This window comes from Ambystoma mexicanum, chromosome 4p (assembly GCF_040938575.1).
Source record: "Ambystoma mexicanum isolate Mex_15411 chromosome 4p, UKY_AmexF1_1, whole genome shotgun sequence".
NCBI lineage: Eukaryota > Metazoa > Chordata > Amphibia > Caudata > Ambystomatidae > Ambystoma > Ambystoma mexicanum.
Window position 1 is genome coordinate 425,522,637 of NC_090927.1, and position 19,294 is coordinate 425,541,930.

Here is a 19,294-nt window from a genome sequence, read left to right on the forward strand (position 1 = left end):
GAACAGAAGCCTGGCCTGAGCACCGGACGGACTGTCCATCGCCCCCAGGCCCCGGCCCCCCAGCCCGCTTGTTGTTGCATAATTGGTTTGCATACATGCTGCCTGATGTATGCATCATAATTTACGATGCACACATCATGCATGCATGCTGCAAATCAAAGCAAGGTAACAATGATTGTTACCTTGCTTTGTTGATATGCTGTACCCCCACCCCCAGCGAGCCCAGCCCAACCGCTCCACCACCCCCCTGCATTGATAGCAGATACAGTTCATACTGGCTGCTGGCGGCGTGGGTGGGCAAAAGCAACTTGTAAGTTCACTTTGCAAGGGGCTGAGATTGAGAAGGGCAGTGCACATCAGTCACTCTGACTGTTTTACGGGCAGCCGCTGGCCGGCCACCAAGAGAAAAATAAACAACACTGTTCTGGTGTTGTCAGAGAGTGACGGGATGTCATCATGTTCCATAAAATGCACAAAGCCGCTACGCAGGCACACAACAGTGTCAGTGTCAGTCTGCATTGCAAAGCAGCTGCGCGAGGCCCCCCCTGAGCGCGAGGCCCGGGGCAGTTTGACCCCCCTGCCCACTCCTTGTGACGGCCCTGCTGGGGATCTATTCGCCACCAACACTGATCACTGCACTAATACAGGATATTACACCTCTGATCTCCGGAGACAACTCAGATCTGATGATAATTGGGGGCAACTTCAATGAAGTCATGGAAGTGGGGATGGACCGCTGTAACGCTCACCTGATTCCCACGGAGGCGCAGGTCTGGCTTTGAGTGCTGATGCTTCTTCAATGGTGAAGCGCAGGACTCTGAAGATGGACAGGAAGGGCCCTCTACTCTGGCTTCTCCGGCTCGCAGGAATATTCCCCTGTGCGTGAAAAGGGAGTATTACCTACTGACTGAGTTATGCTCAAACCTCCCACTCTCTTCCAACCCTCCACGATACCCTTCCACGATTCCCCGTGAAGTCTCACCTTAGGGTCAGGAAGGATGAGCTCTCCATCCTGCTTCTGATGCAGGGGCGCGTTGAAACCCAGTTACTTCACTGGATTGAGGATTGATGGGAGTTCAGGTAAGCTTGACTATTCAGGTAAGGCTCTGTAAAAGTTCTGTTGCAAGTTCAAAAGTCCAAGCTTAATAATAATGTTCATTGTCTTTTTGCAGCAAGCGCTAATGCTTATGTCTTTTTTCCCCTTAGGGGCCGGGGTTCGGAATGCCGGAGATATGGCGCCGACCCGAAGTGAAACGTGCAGTTCCAGTTCCAGTAAATGGCAGGTTAGTTCTGGATGAGCGCTCGGGAACTGTCTTTGCATACGCTCATTCAATGTCTTTGTCTTTTTTCCCCATAGGGGCCGGGGTCCGGAAAATGCCTGGAAGCGGCAAGACCCGAAATGAAATGGGAATGACCCAACAGGTAAGTCTTATTCCCTTCCTTCTCTCACCTCTTATTCTTGTCTTTTTCTCCAGGCTCTGGGAAGTGGCTGTGTATCCGGATGATCGCTGCTGAAGATGGAGGATCCCAGGAAAGGTGAGTGAAATGCAGCACTGCAGCGATCGTAACGAAATGCTTTTAAAAATAATGTCTTCCCTTTCAGGATCGTCGGTGATGTCTCCGTGGTGCAGATTTAGCAGGTAAGGTCTCTTGTCTCCCTTTGCAGGTGACCCAGGATGCTGACAGGCGTGGCTGAAGTCCAGATGCAGGAGCTGACACGGTGAGCGTCCAGCTGCGAGGAGCAGAACAACGCGAAGCATGAGTTGCTGATCGTTTGTGGTTTAAATAGCTATGGAAGAAGTCCCAAGTGTGTATCCTTCCTCCGATCAGGTATGTATCCTTTCCCAACCACACCCGGGTGGAAAGTAGTCCCACAGGTAAAGTAGTTCCATTCAGGCCTCAGGAGGGTCTGGATGTGGCAGCATGGTCTGCATCAGGTAAGTGCACATTAAAACACTTGAACACATGTCTAGCTTTATGAGCCTGGCGCCTAAGGCGCCAGAACAGAGGTCCAACATGAGCCTGGCGCCTAAGGCGCCAGGACTGCGTCCAAAGGGCTGCAGCTTGGGCCCGCTGGCACTCCCCTGGGGGAAATGATGCCTGCCTCTGGGGTTGCTGGGTCGGACCTGGCTCCTTGGAGGTAGGCATCATGACAGTACCCCCCCTCAAGGCCCCTCCCAAGGTTCTTCCCTCCGGGGGTTTGTGCTTGTTCGGAAATCTCCGGTGAAATCTTTGTACTAATCGAGGTGCGTGGACATGGTTACTAGGCTCCCACGATCTCTCCTGAGGTCCATATCCCTTCCAGTCAACAAGATAGAAGAGTTTCGACTTTACCACCTTGGAGTCTAAAATGTCTTTAACTTCGAATTCTAATTCCCCTTCAATTTGAACTGGATCTGGAGGCTTGGATAATCGGGTTCCGGGTTGTACTGGCTTCAAAAGTGATGCATGAAAAACTGGATGAATACGCATGTTGGACGGTAGATCCAGTTTAAAGGCCACTGGGTTGATTATAGCTTTGATGGGATTGAAGGTTCGCGGGCCCTTGAGGGGTAAATGTTTAGTTGCTAGCCATACCTGGTCTCCTACTTGGTAAGGAGGAGTTTTACTTCGGTGCAAATCAGCGTTTTCTTTATACTTTTTCTTGGCTTGCTGTAAATGAGTTGCAGCTTCTTTGAAGGCTTGGGTTATTGTGGAATGCAGATGATTTACTGCGGGCATTTCCAGGGTCAGAGGTGGATCTAGGTCAGAGGTCCGAGGATGGTGACCATACATAGTATAAAAGGGGGTTTGTCCGGTTCCAGAATGCACTGAATTGTTGTATGCATATTCTGCGATCCAAAGGATGTCTTTCCAATTTAACTCGGATTGGTGTAACATGCACCGAAGATATTGTTCGAGAGTCTGATTGGTTCTCTCGGTTTGTCCGTCGGTCTGGGGGTGGTGGCTGGTGGATAACCGCACATCTATTTGTGCTAGTTGGCAACACTTCTTCCAAAAATGTAAGATAAATTGACTTCCACGATCCGAGACTAATATGGAAGGGAAACCATGTATGCAAACTATATTCTCCAGGAATTCCTTGGCCAAGGTGGAAGCTGAAGGCAAACCCTTTAAAGGGATAAAGTGGGCCATTTTGGAGAATAGGTCCACAATTACAAGGATTGTGTTGTAACCAGCACAAGGAGGCAGATCTGTTATAAAGTCCATTGACAAGGTGTGCCATGGTGCCGGTGGAATATCCAAGGGTTGAAGTAGGCCGGCTGGCCTTTTCTTTTGAGCCTTGTTTTGGGCGCAAATTCCACAAGACAGTACAAAAGACTTTATGTCTTTTCTCCAAGAAGGCCACCAGAAGTGGCGTTTGATTTTTTCCTCCGTTTTAGCGATACCAGGGTGTCCTTCCATTAAAGATTCATGATGATGGGCAATAACAAGTTCTTGCAATTCTTTACTTGGCAGAAACAACCGCTCCTGGAAGTAGGGTAAGTCATCCTTAATGGTGTAATGAGGACCCTTTTCACTCCATTCCAGTAAGGTTGAAGAGTCTAGAAGTTGTTTTACTTGAGTTTGGATATCCTCAATAGTTTGCAATGAAGTTAAGCCTAAGATTCTTTGCTCAGGTATGATGGGCACAGGTTCTAAGCTCGAATTAGGTTCTTCCATGCCAATCCGGGATAAGGCGTCCGCTTTTCCATTCTTGCAGCCAGGGCGATAGGTAATTACAAAATCAAATTCCGCAAAGAATAGAGCCCATCAGAGTTGTCGTGAAGATTGAGCTTTGGACGTCTTTAAATACTGTAAGTTTCTGTGGTCCGTAATTACGGTGATGGTGTGTCTTGCCCCGAGAAGGTAGTGACGCCAAGCCTTGAAAGCAGATTTGATGGCCAGTAACTCTTTATCGGTAATTGCGTAGTTGATTTCAGGAGGAGAACATTTTCTGGACCAAAAGGCCACTGGGTGTAGTTGGTTAGTTTTTGGGTCTCTTTGTGACAGGACAGCTCCCATGGCCGAACTGGATGCATCGGTTTCCACTATGTACGGGAGATCCGGGTGCGGGTGCTTCAATACAGGTGCAGAGGTGAATTTGGTTTTCAGGTCCTGGAAGGCCTGTTCGGCCTCAAGAGTCCATTCGAAGCGTTTGTTTTTCTTTAGGAGAGCGGTGATGGGTTGGACTGTTCGGGAAAATTCCGGGATGAATCTTCAATAGAAATTGGCAAAGCCGAGCATGCTCTGAACTCCCTTCACCGAGCTTGGAGATGGCCATTTGAGGATGGCGTCCACCTTTCGCGAGTCCATTCGGACTCCTTGAGGTGTCAGGATGAATCCGAGAAACTCAACTTCTGTGGTATGAAAAACGCATTTTTCGAGTTTAGCAAATAGTCTGTGCTGGTGCAGTTTCTCAAGAACTGCCCTAACATGTTTTCTGTGATCAGATTCTGAAGAAGAGTATACCAGGATGTCGTCAATGTAAACAATGACACAGACATCGATAAGTTCCCGAAGAACATCATTCATAAAGTACTGAAAGGCGGCAGGTGCATTACACAAACCGAAGGGCATCACCTGATATTCGAAGAGCCCAAACTTGGTGCGGAATGCAGTCTTCCATTCGTCGCCTTCTTTTATGCGCACCAGGTGATAAGCTCCTCGGAGATCTAACTTGGTGTACACACAAGCGTCTTTCAGCTGGTCGATAAGCTCAGAGATCAAGGGCAGAGGATAACGATTCTTAATCGTTATTTGATTTAGGGCGCGATAGTCTATACACGTTCTAAGGTCGCCTTCTTTTTTCAGCACGAAGAACAGAGCTGAAGAGACAGGAGACTTGGACGGGCGAATAAAACCATTGGCTAGGTACTGATCTAAATACTGACGCAAATGCAGGTTCTCAAGTTCCGTAAGAGCATAAATCCTACTACAGGGTAGTTGAGCATTGGGTACCAGATCGATTTGGCAATCATAAGACCGATGGGGAGGTAACGTGTTAGCCTGTTCTTTCTGAAAAACATCTTGGAATTCTTGGTATTCTGACGGTAGCTGTACAGGGGTGGAAGTTGCTGAGGCTAGACCCATAGCTGGATTTCTTGGATAACAAGTTGGTTCACAATCAGGAAAACTTATCTTCTTTGCTCGCCAGTCAATTCTGGGATTATGTGTTTCTAACCAAGGAATTCCAAGAATTACTTGAAATTGTGGGGCCTTGATCACATCAAACACGATTGCTTCCCGATGTCCATCCTGACCCACCAGTGTCACTTCAACAGTGGAATGCGTTACAGGCCCTGAGGCAATTTCGGTTCCATCAACTGTAGTAATGACATCTTGGGTTACTTTCGGGCGGAGAGGAAGCTTAATCCTGGAAGCCAATTCACGGTCTATGTAATTTCCAATAGCTCCACTGTCGATGTATGCTTTTATAGCATGCAACTGCTGAGGCTGTTTTGGGTCCACGAGCACCATTGGCATGACAAAATGCGAGGTCAAAGAGTTAGTTTTCAAGCTCGGCAAGCGGACCCCTACGCTTGCCGGGCTAGGTCGTTTCCCGAATCAGGTGTCACTAATTCGTTATCAGTAGCTCCAACCACCTTCTTAAGTGGTTTAACTGGACAATTTTGAAGAAAGTGACCGGAAGTCCCGCAATACAGACAAAGTTGCATTTGCCGCCTTCTCTCTCGTTCTTTCTGCGTTAATGGTCCTTTAACACCACCGATTTGCATAGGTTCAGATACGTCGGTACTCTTGGAGTTAGCCTGGGTTTTGATCGGTGCTCGGTTTTCATACTTGAACCGATCTGCTTTTCTATTTTGAAGTCTGTGATCAAGTTGAACCACCAAGTCAATGTAGTCTGCGCAGACCTGGGGTGGGTTTACTATCTGAGCTAGAACATCCTTAAGCTCTCCGCGCAGGCCTCGATGAAACAATGTGATCCTTTTGCTTTCTGGCCATCCAGTTTCCACAACCAGTCTGTTAAAGGTGGCTATGTAGGACAGAAGATCCTGATTACCTTGTCGTAAGGATAGCAGTTTGTTATCAAGGGCCTGTCCTTGAGAGTGTCGAGCGAACAATATTTCCATGCTAGCCTGGAAGCCCTGAAAATTCTGGAGAATGGGATCATCCTGATTTACCAATGGAATAGACCAATCGGCAGCACTGCCACTGAGGTAAGATAGTATAAAGGCTACCTTGGTCTGGTCATTAGGGAAGGCTCCGGGTCTGCATAGAAAGTGTAAACGACATTGGTTCATAAAGACGGCATATTTCTTGGGATCCCCCGCAAAACGTTCAGGCGGGGCCAAAGGCAGGTTTCCAGGTAGATTAATTTGTACCGGGTTACTCAAACCCATTGATGTGGAAATGTCTCCGGAATTAGGTAAAGGAGTGTGCCCTGCCTGGGCCTGTAATAACCTTTTGGCTAGGTCATCTGTTCTTTCCTTGGATAAGATCAGTTCTCTTTTGAGAGCGTTAGTCTTCTGGTGGGCTGAGTGCACCTCTGCCCGTAATTCCCCCAAAAGCTGGGCCAGCTGGTCAGTCTCGGAAGTCTCCATAGCGCCCGGGTGGGAAATTGTGGGTAGGCTTAGCGTTCTGTAACGCTCACCTGATTCCCACGGAGGCGCAGGTCTGGCTTCGAGTGCTGATGCTTCTTCAATGGTGAAGCGCAGGACTCTGAAGATGGACAGGAAGGGCCCTCTACTCTGGCTTCTCCGGCTCGCAGGAATATTCCCCTGTGCGTGAAAAGGGAGTATTACCTACTGACTGAGTTATGCTCAAGCCTCCCACTCTCTTCCAACCCTCCACGATACCCTTCCACGATTCCCCGTGAAGTCTCACCTTAGGGTCAGGAAGGATGAGCTCTCCATCCTGCTTCTGATGCAGGGGCGCGTTGAAACCCAGTTACTTCACTGGATTGAGGATTGTTGGGAGTTCAGGTAAGCTTGACTATTCAGGTAAGGCTCTGTTAAAGTTCTGTTGCAAGTTCAAAAGTCCAAGCTTAATAATAATGTTCATTGTCTTTTTGCAGCAAGCGCTAATGCTTATGTCTTTTTTCCCCTTAGAGGCTGGCGTTCGAATGCCGGAGATATGGCGCCGAGCCGAAGTGAAACGTGCAGTTCCAGTTCCAGTAAATGGCAGGTTAGTTCTGGATGAGCGCTCGGGAACTGTCTTTGCATACGCTCATTCAATGTCTTTGTCTTTTTTCCCCATAGGGGCAGGGGTCTGGAAAATGCCTGGAAGCGGCAAGACCCGAAATGAAATGGGAATGACCCAACAGGTAAGTCTTATTCCCTTCCTTCTCTCACCTCTTATTCTTGTCTTTTTCTCCAGGCTCTGGGAAGTGGCTGTGTATCCGGATGATCGCTGCTGAAGATGGAGGATCCCAGGAAAGGTGAGTGAAATGCAGCGCTGCAGCGATCGTAACGAAATGCTTTTGAAATAATGTCTTCCCTTTCAGGATCGTCGGTGATGTCTCCATGGTGCAGATTTAGCAGGTAAGGTCTCTTGTCTCCCTTTGCAGGTGACCCAGGATGCTGACAGGCGTGGCTGAAGTCCAGATGCAGGAGCTGACACGGTGACCGTCCAGCTGCGAGGAGCAGAACAACGCGAAGCATGAGTTGCTGATCGGGTGTGGTTTAAATAGCTTTGGAAGAAGTCCCGAGTGTGTTTCCTTCCTCCGATCAGGTATGTATCCTTCCCCGACCACACCCGGGTGGAAAGTAGTCCCACAGGTAAAGTAGTTCCATTCAGGCCTCAAGAGGTCCTGGATGTGGCAGCATGGTCTGCATCAGGTAAGTGCACATTAAAACACTTGAACACATGTCTAGCTTTATGAGCCTGGCGCCTAAGGCGCCAGAACAGAGGTCCAAAATGAGCCTGGCGCCTAAGGCGCCAGGACTGCGTCCAAAGGGCCCCAGCTTGGGCCCTCTGGCACTCCCCTGGGGGAAATGATGCCTGCCTCTGGGGTTGCTGGGTCGGACCTGGCTCCTTGGAGGTAGGCATCATGACAACCGCTCACACCTACAAGGAAGAAACCCCTCTGTCCGAACTAAACTAGCAGTGTTACCATGGCAAAGGGACTGCGGGATGTGTGGCGTGACCTGCATCCAGATGTGAGAGAATACTCCTATTACTCAGGGGTGCAAGCCTCTCTGTCACGATTAGACTACTTCTTCCTTCCGGGAACGGATATCCACAGGGCTTCTACAGCAACCCTGCTGTCTCGTGGTATATTAGATCACTCCCCCCTGCTGATTGAGCTTAATACGACTAGACCACATCCACCCCCCTCTTGGCATTTGAATAACTACTACCCAGGCTTGCCAGACCTTCTGTAGCAAATACAACAAGCGACCAAAACACTTCGAAATAAACACGGGATCGGTGGATGACGACAGATCCTGTGGGAGGCACTCAAACCGGTGCTGAGAGGCGAGATCTTGTCAGGGTCTGCTGCACACAAAAAGAAACATCAACAGGAACTAGCAGAAACCGAAAGGCAAGTCAGCCAGGCAGAGCTAAACCACCTAGAACTAGACCAACCTGAAACACATCTTGCACTGATGCTAGCTTAAAAACGTCTACAGAATATTGCACTAGAGTGTGCTAAGCAGATGCATAGGACAATGAGAGCTAGAATATATGAGACTGGCGATGAAGCTGGCAAAATGTTGGCGTAGTTGGAAAAACGCAAAATGGGCAGTGGACAGGTTAGAGTGTAAGGCCAGAGGGGTCAGACCCGCTACTGACCGATCGAGAAATAGCTGAGGGCTTCACATCTTACTATGCAAAGCTGCACAAACCACCCACGTCACCTTTCAATAACTCTGTACTAAACGGTATAGTCCTACCCACTCTCAAAACAGACCAGCAAGCCCTGCTTGAGAGAGATATTACAAATGAAGAACTGATAACGGCTATGTTGGAACTCCAGGCAGGGAAGACACCAGGGCCAAACGGCTTCCCGATTGAGATGTGGCGCAAACTGGGAATGAACGAGATTTCCCCCCACCTACTGCAAATGTTCCTACAGTCTAAGGAGCAGGGATGCATTCCGGCAGACCTGTGAAAAGCCACGATAATAGTGATCCCCACAGCAGACAAGCCACCAGACCACTGCAGCTCATACAGTCCAATCTCACTAATTAAAAGTGAGACCAAGATACTAGCGATGGTACTGGCCAACCGCTTACAACAGGTTATCACAACACTATTTCATCCCGACCAGTGCGGATTCATGCCAAAACAGTCAACCCGCATGAACATTCACAGACTGCACACGGTAATAGAAGAAGCATCCACCATTCAAGGCCCCCTGGCTGTACTGGCAATTGACTTGAAAAGGCCTTTGACTCAGTGTACTTCGGAGGCAATCTGGGAAATAATGCGCCGGATGGGGTTTGGTCCGCAATTCCTGAGCTGGGTGCAACTCCTATACGAATCTCCCAAGGCATAAATGAGGGTGAATGGGTGGCCATCAAAGGCCTTCAAGCTAGGGAAAGGGACCAGGCAGGGGTGCCCCCTATCCACCATGATATTTGCATTGGCCATTGAACCACTAGCGGTAGTATTGAGGATGTCACAGGTGTGGAGTGGCTTTCATTGGGAGGACGGGCGGGAGGACAGAGTCTCCCTGTATGCGGATGACCTGCTCCTCTACTTACAAGTTCCGCACCACTCCTGTTCCACGATTGCAAGCCTACTAGACAGCTACGGTGCTTTCAGTGGACTACATGTAAACTGGCCCAAATCAATACTGTTCCCAGTGGGTAACACAACATTCATTCCTCCAATTAACTGCCCTTTTCGAATAGTAACAGAGCAGTTTAAATACCTCGGCATACAAATCACCAATGACTTGAACAAATATGTGGCCAATAATCTCCACCTGATAACAACCAGATTCACGGAAGATATCCGGCATTGGGTCTCTCTCCCACTGACCCTACTAGGAAGGGCAGCACTATTCAAAATTCTGGCTCTTCCACGCTCTTATACATATTGCAAAACGCCCCACTACACATCCTGTTGAATGAATTCAAAAAGATAGACAGCACGCTAAGGAAACTCCTATGGAACAGCGGACACCCGCGCTTAGCACTGGGTACTCTTCAGCGCTCCGTCTGGGAGAGGGGAATATGACTCTCACACCTACAGCCCTACTATTGGGTTTGCCAAATGGCAGTGGTCCACGTTTACTGCACTGGGACAATGCACTGCCACACAATATACTAGGGAGCACCGGAGGACCTGATCGACCTCAAACCGAACTCCTTTACAGGACAATATGCAACTCAACCCCCCAGACTATGCTATCACACATCGCCCGAGTTTGGAAAGAGACACATAGGTTCATGATGTGGTATGGGAAAGTCTCCCCACTACAACCACTGTGGAACAATAGGAACTTACCTGACGTAAACAAACGTCCGAGGTGGCATAACTGACTACAGCACGGAATAAGAACAGTGGGTGACATCATTGAGGGAGGCAAATTAGTATCCTTTGGATCCCTAGAGTCCCGATTTCACCTCCCAGACACTGAACGCTTCCAATACACGCAGATGCAACATGCTCTACAAACTCACCTTCCAGCACTGGAAGACATGGCTGAAAGCAACCCCCTTGAAAAAAACATAGTCCAGGCATGCATCAAGACTAAAGTTACATCTACCATGTATAATGTAATCCCCTCCTTTGCCACCGCCGAACTAACCAGTCTGAAGTGCAAATGGGAAAGAGATATAGCGTTTGTACAACCGGAAGACTGGGCTTGGGCCCTCAGTTACCCTCGGGAGATGGCCATTTCAGCCAGACTCAGGCTCATTCAGCTCAAAATACTGCACAGGATCTACTACCCGAGGGTGGCACTATATCGCTGGGGGAAGACCACTGATCCATACTGACTACATTGTAGGAGGGAAGAGGGAACCTTCTTCCACATAATGTGGGACTGCAGCCGCATGCAACAGTACCGGCAAAAATGTTGCGATGAACTTTCACGGGTACTGGGGAGAACGATACACAGAGACCCAAAGCTGCTCCTGCTTCGGGCAGAGGAGGAGGGAGATGAGTCCAAATACCAGAAGCTGTTGTTGTCGACGACCTCGGCAATAATTAAAAGGAACATCGCAAAACTGTAGGGCTCGGAAACGACACCGCAGTATGAACAATGGGTCACAGACGTAAACATATGTATTGCAATGGAACAGAGAGTGTATATGGCATGGGGTTGTCCGAATAAAGCAGACAAAATATGGAATAGATGGGAGGAAGCTCATTAACCGCACCGACCTGGCCATTAGACGATAAAGCGCAGTCTACAAAAGAAAACCGATTTGGCTTATTGAGTGAGATACTTTGGACATTGTAAGACCCTATTTTCTTTTCTTTTCTTTTCTTTCCTTGTTCTTTTTTTTCGTTTAACCAAGAATTGTTGGATTGGTCATGTCAGGTTGAATGTTAACTTAAACAATGTATGTTTTGTGATATTAAAATGATAAATGAATAAAAAAATTGTTATTAACAAAAAGAATGAGGAAGTAACCTTTGGGGGGAGCAACAGATGTTCCAGAGGTAATGATGAGCCGGACAAAGGAGGAAAAAAGAATATAGGGGGCAGTGAAGATTGGAGTTAAAAGAGCTACAAAGAACAAGTAAGGAAGGGGAGGTGAAGAAAAAAGAGAGGAACATCGAAGAGGTAATGAAAAATAAGGAAGAATAGTGTAATAGGCAGAAGAGAAAGTAGAGGAACAGATAGATGAGTAGAAAGGAGGAGCAGTCTGAATGCTGTAAGGGAGAAGGTAAAAACAAGAGGAGAATAGACATGTAGAGTAACAGAAAATCAATGAGTAAAAAAAGGAGGCAGTCCCAAGCAGATAAAGAAGAGGGGATGGATAGAGAAAAGGAAAGGGCTAGTGATAAGAAGGTAAAGGTGTGTATTAATACCACACACACACACACACACACACACACACACACACACACAATCACATATACCCCCCCACACACACACACCCCAGAGGTAAGTGGTTGAAACTGTAATTTATTACCACCATCCACAGACAACATACACCACACCTCTGTCTTCTCTAACTCACCCAACTCCAGAACACACCCCACATTCTAATTCCATTAAATAAAATAGAATATCAACCTAACACATCTTCCACCCCATACTGTAGATCAGTTATATGCATCCATGCCATTGTCAACTCATAGCAGCAATGGCATTGGCATGCAACCCATAGCTCTATTAATCGTGTATTACCTTCATATATTCTTTTACTAAAATGGGTTGTTTGAGATCTCTTGGACTGAACCTCCTTCCCCAAACAGATACACCCTTGGAAATTGTAGAGGTGTTGTTCATAGAGTCCTTACTGTTATTTTCCTCTGTTTTCACATTTTTAGTGGTACCTAATTTCCTTACTTTGCTTTTTCCACAGTGAACAAGCTTTCCCATCAACTAGACCTCTCATCCCTCTAACATCATTACCCCTTCCTTAACACATAATGCTATACTCTTTCGACCTAAAAATGTATAATCTTTTTTTATCCACACTTAGTTGCCTACTTTCCATTCCTGCCGCCTGACTTTATGCTCCTGGTCAAAATACTGGGGTGACAGAATTCCCTAATTGCTTGCATAATCCTGTGCCGGTCCATTGGTACCACTACAGCCAGCCCCAGCGACCCTGGACACAGTGAGCTACTGAGTTCTCTCCCCTTGAGAGATACAAATGGAGATACTTGTATTACCAATTGTGACATTATTCAATATGTCCAAATCACATGTTTAAGCACATCCTTCCATGGAACCCTGGTCTGCTAACTGTTCTCTCCTCCTTGATCAATCTGTTCATCCTTTCCACCAGACCATAGCTTCTTGAGTGATACAAAGTTATGCAAGTATGCTTTATAGAAAAACTGACCAGAAATGTCTTCATCACCTCAGAGGTAAACTGCACCACATTGTCTGTCACTATCTCCTTGGGAAAGTCCTTCTTGAAAAACACAAACTCCAAGAATTTAATGATGTCTACACTCATTTTGAGTGATAATACACAAGAACAAATATATACTTGGCCTAATCCATGAATGGGACCCAGGACATCCACAGCCACCTTCATCCATGGTTCCGCAGGCACTTGAACTGGTATTATCATTGTCTCTGATGCCATTTTGAATGTGTCACTGTGACCACACTACAGATACTCTCTGCATTTCCTATCCACAATAGCATCCAAGTAGCTTTGTTGCAAGTAGCTTTGTTGTATCCCAGTATTGTGATATTATACCGTAAATGTCCTTCATGAGGATATTGCATAATTCTGTCGCTTAGGACAACAGGCAGAACTATTTTACCTCCTCTTCTCAGTCTCCCACCTAGGAAACTCAACTCATTCTTGACCTCACACCACATCTCAAAAACTTTATCTAATTTTACTCTTTCCGGCCAACCACGCACTGTCCATTATTTTCTAAATTGTAGTATATCATGTGCCTCCTCTACCTGTTCCCATTCCTTTGCAGTAACAGCCGATCCACATACATCCACTATAACTACATCCCCTTTCAGGTCACATTCCTCAATTCTCCCCTGTGGGACAGTCAACCATGATAGACAGTATGCCACTGATTTCCTTTTTCCTGGCAAATACGTGACCTCAAAATGAAATTACTTGCTTGGATAGTCTATATGAGGCACTCTTCCAACCCTTATGAGAGTACACTTGTACCAAAGGTTTATGATGTGATCTCACTACAAAACGTAATTCCCACAGATGAAATATGTAATAATGGATGACCCAAAAGACAGGTACAGCATCTTTCCACAAAGGAATAGTTAATTTGAGCACTGCTTATCTATCTAGAGGCAAAGGATATCACATATTGGTATGATTCATCTGTATTTTGCAATAGGTTGGCACCCATTCACATTCCATTGTCATCCACCATGAGAATGACACGCTGCCCTTGTAGGAGATTTCCCGGTGACAGGGTATTGAAAATGTTCCCCTTTATCTGATAGAAAGCTCTTCCGCACATTCTGTCCAAACAAATTTCACTCCCTTCTTAAGCAATGCTTGAAGTGGTGTAGAATGGTAAAATCCTTAACAAATGTATGATACTATTCAGTCAGCCCTAAGAATGATACCAACTGCTCCTCAACGTAAGGAAATAGAACCAATTTCACCACATCTACGAGACATTTCAAAGGACATATTCCGTTAACTGATATTTTATGGCTTAGATATTCCACTTCTTCTGCTCCTAATGTGAACATTTACCTTATTATCATATGCTCAGTAATATTTAACCCAACATCACAATGTCCTATCCACCACCATTCAAGGTCACATTTCTCCCTTATCTCATGTGGGATAGGCAACCGTGACAGACAGTCTGCTGCTGCTTTCTTTATCCTGGAAAATATGCCATCTCAAAATGAAATGACTGCAATCCTAATACCCATCTGGATATTCTAGGTGAGCACTCTTCCAACCCTTATGGGAGAACACATGCACCAAAGGCTTATCATCTGATCTCACTACAAAAGGACATTCCCACAAATAGAACGTGTAAAAATGGGTTGCCCAAAACACAGCTAAAGCCTCTTTCAACCACAGAATAGTTCATTTAAGCACCTCTTATCGACCTAGAGGGAAAGTCTATCACAAATGTGCATGATTCACCTGTATTGTGCAATAGGTTTGCACCTACACTAATTTGACTGGCATCCATCACGAGAATGTTATGATGCCCTGGTTGGACATTTTGCACTGATGGACGATTGATACCTTACCCCTTTATCTGATTGAAAGCACCTCTGCACTGTTTTTTCCAAACACATTTCGCTTCCTTTTTGAGCAATGCTCGAAGCAACGTAGCCTTAATGGTAACATGCCTAAAACATATATGACATTATTCGGCTAGTCCTAAAAATGATAGTAGCTGCTCCTTAGCTTCAGGAAATGGAGCCAATTTCAGCACATTGTGTGGGTAGCGAGGGGCCATCAGGCCCCTCGCGTCCTTTACTTCTCAGTACAAAACTCGGACTAAGTGACTCCAGTGATGGGTCCGCCCGTCGCCCTTATGCGATGTCGACTTCGGTTAACATTCGCATAGATGGGACCACTGTGCAGGACACAGGGCATCCATTTTTGTACCCTCTTTCGACTCCATCTTGGTAACTAGGCCTCATTGCGATAGTACAAAAACGCTTCTCTTCCCTTTCTCGCACCGGCCAGACACACAGTGCACATGGCTCCCACCATCGTTCCCACTCCGACTGGAAAACTCTGCTGGTCTATTCTCACGCTGAAGCCGGAGGTGCTTGCAACAAATAATAAATGTAACACATCACTCTTCCTCTGAGATCACTGTCCTGCATGTGAACCAGCATGAGCTAAGCACATAGCTCGTCCATCTCCACAAATGTGTCCTTGCCCCCGCGCCCTCGCCAGTAGAAACTTACTGCTAGTGTGACCCTGTGCCCCTGCAAGGTATTCCTTTCATGTGCCAGATTGCTGACCAAGCCATAATGCCCACCCAGCAGATCCCCAACTAAGATTAGACCCCTGCTGCAGTATATCGTTGTCTACCACTAACAAATGTCACATACCAGAGATTCTTATGAACGCAGATCCTAACTTCAACCAGTGTTATTATGGTGGTCAAGACCCTCAACCTAAAGCCTTTATAATCCAACGTAATTGATAGTATAGATATACGTGTGACTTTATAGAGACATGATGAATTATTCAAACACTACAAACGATTATTATTTAGTGCATGTATTTTGAGAATATATTATGTTAGCTTAGATAGTGACCACCCTGCTTCACAGCGACCTGACCTTCACCCATTCGGAGCACAGATGCCTGACGTCCACCCTCCCGCCAACCAAGCAGCCAACCCGGAGGAAGAGATGCCACCCACACCTTGGGCACCATATGGACTGTCCAATCCAGGACCAACGTAGTATCTTATGTTAGTTGCGTCATTTGTCCTATAACATTTATTGTAACATTAATTTTGGTCAGAGCACTCTCAGAGGCAACAGAGATCTTTGAATGCCATTTACTTATATAAACCTTGCCTTGCTCTCTTTGCCTCATTCCCCATCAGGGGTGTGTCAGTGTATTTCTTTGCATGAGAAAGACGGGGAGGGCACAAACAACATCTACAAGACTTTGAATATATATATATTCCCTTAACTGATGTTTTATGGCCTACAAATGCCACTCCTTCAACTCTGAATGTGCACTTTTACCTCTGTATTGCATTCCTAACTACCTTCAACCATTCAAATACTCTTCTAAGAGCATCATAATGTTCTCATTCGAAGTCCTGTACACTAATACATTATCCTGGAACACAACTCTGTTTGCCAGACCTTCTGTGACTTTTTCCATAACCCTTTGGAAAACTGCAGCAGCTGAAGCCAACCCAAATGGCACCCAAGAAAACTTGAAAGCTCCTTCTGGGGTGATGAAGACATTAGGTGATATGCCAAAGATAAATCCATCACGCTAAAGATTCTTGCTTAACCTAGCATTGCCAGGGTATTTGTCGTATTGTGAAAGGGATCCCTATCTACCCATATTCCGGACAGATTCCAAAGGCCTAAACAGACTCTTATCTTCCCATTGGTTTTGGCCACCAGACATCACAAGACCAGCAATGACCTTTCACCGAGGCTGTTGCTGCTATCCTGAATGTGCAGGAGGAGGGCTTCCGCTGAGGCCCCTCTAACACCATAGCAACTGCCGCTGGAACCACCCCTGCAATCTCCTATGAGCACTAACATCTGCTGTCACTTGAATCACATTTTCCCTCTATGCCTACTTCTTCACCTCTAGTGGGCATCTTTGCCATGGGCATCCAATTCAAAGGGCGACCTTCTGAGGTCATTGTTCCTCCCTGTGTACCCCTGTTAACGCCTGATCATGCCCACCCAGGACATTCATTTTACTCTACTTTATTTACTTTTCTGTTCTTTTTCTTGTTCAGTATGCCTTCTCCTATCCAAATTTAAATCTTCCCTCAGTTCTTTCTTCCACCCACCTCCCACCGTGTCTGCAATATTTTGAATCTCCTTTACCTGACTGCCTTGCAGTGATCTTTCTTCCTTTAATAATCTTGGTCTACTAAACAGTAACTCCATCTGCAATCATTCCCATTTTATTGTTGAATTGTTTCTACATCTGAACCTACAATGTATCTGCTTTACTGAAACATGGATTACCCCTGATAACACCTTAATGCCAGCTTCACCTCATACTTCTGTCACCCTCTTGTCCCATACTATGCACAGTTCATTTGCAGCAGTGATATAGGACCCTCTATCACTCTTCTTGAACTCTTGACCGTTCTCCACTGGTCTTCCTTCTATTCTTCGAGTGCCATCCTTTCTTTTTCTCACCAAACCTCTCTACTGCGCTCCTTCTTCTTGCACTGTGCCAGGTTGGTGTTCTACTTTATGTAATGGAATTAGAAAGTTGGTAGAGTTCTAGAGTTTGGAGAGTAGAAGAAGACAGGGAAGTAGTGGTGGCTGTCTATGGATGGCAGTAATGCATTACAGTTTCAACCACATACCTGTGCATATGTAGACTTAAATGGTGATGAGGATGTCATAAGAGGGATGACAACGGTGCCATCCACACCCCCTCTCAGAAGCTTCAACTTTAAAAAATAAACCGCCTTCAAAGCATAGAGACGTCACATGGTGGACATATTTTGAAATCTCGCTCCTCACTCCTGCTTTCCTGAAGCAAAGAAGACAAATGCAAATCAGGAAAATGAATGCTGAGCGATCAGTGAAATGTGCGTGCGCAGCCCTGGCCCAGGGGTCGAGTGTACGAAAAGAAGTAGTGGAGCTATGTTGCCTGCCGGTCTTCCCCACTCTCCACAAACCCCATTGTTGCGCACCCTCCCACACACAGTCAAACCCCCAAACAAACAATCCTATTATTAAAGAATATGTTCAGTACAGCGTACTGAAGTGCAAGCTTCAACTTCTTCCTACACTTTTATTTTAAAACTAAACCGTTCCAGAACGGTTTCTTTTAAAAATAAAAGTATAGGAACAGTGAAACTGAAAAATAAAAAGTATAGGAGCACCGCTCCCGACCGCTCCCGCCCACTTCGACATCTGCCCTGGCCCCGCAGTGACCTTCTTCAGTGTACCAGCACGCCCGCCTTCACATCCAGTACTCATCATGTCGGGCAGCTGGGACACATGCACCCTGTTCAAGTGCAAAGGTATGAAGTGGTATAGCCTCAGATTGTCTTCTGGTTGAACTTGTGTTGGTCAGTTGCTGTTTCCAGTCTGCGGCCAGACACTTGGCAGGCACTGGATGTCTGCGCTTTGGAGTTTAGGCTCTTTGAAATGCTCTGTCTGTGTACAGTTTGCCCTCAGTGATGTACAATAGTCCAGGTTGCTGTGTTGGACTTCTGCTTACTTTCATAGTAATTTGGTAATATGGGCCTATACACACTGATATTAACGCTACATATGGTCCATTTGTCTATGAAATGTATAACATATTATAGTGATCGTAAGCACATTGTTCTTAGTGTACTGAGGGGAAATGCTATGCAATGCCACTTCCTGTTTTGTTGAGTTGAGGGGTGAAAGGTTGTGTGCCATCACTTCCTGTGATGTAACGTGGGGGCAGGGTCAAATTACATCACTTCCTGTGATGTCATCATAGGTCAAAGATCGTGTGATGTCACTTCTGCTACCCCAGGCATTTTGGTGAAATGACGTCCCTGGCTAGCATGTGCATTAATAGTAATATTGTTAGGCAATACATCAATAATTCACCATAGGACATAGCATGCATGTGAAGCTGCACTGACACACACCATGATTGGAAGTTAATCATTGAAACGCAGTACCCTGTGTGTCTATGTTTATACATTTCCTAGAAACACACTAGAAGAAGTAACACACAAAAGAAGAATTAAATGTAACTAGAGCACGCTGACCATAGCTGGAGGTGTGGTCAAGTGAATGGAAAGGGAATACAAATAAACAAAATGGGTAAACAGGTAGATGATTAGTAGAACGATGTTCTCCCACAATTTTGTAGCATAGATGGAAAGAAAACTTTGACACTCACTTGCTGGCAATTGGTGGTGAACATTTCTCAGCAATCAGAAAATAATCTATATCCATATATATATGTGAAAGTGTGTTTGTATGTTTGGGGTTAGCTCCAGCCCCACAACAGTTGGTGGGCTCACCAACCCCACCCATTCACCCTGCACAAGGCCGGGTATTGTCCTGTGCTAT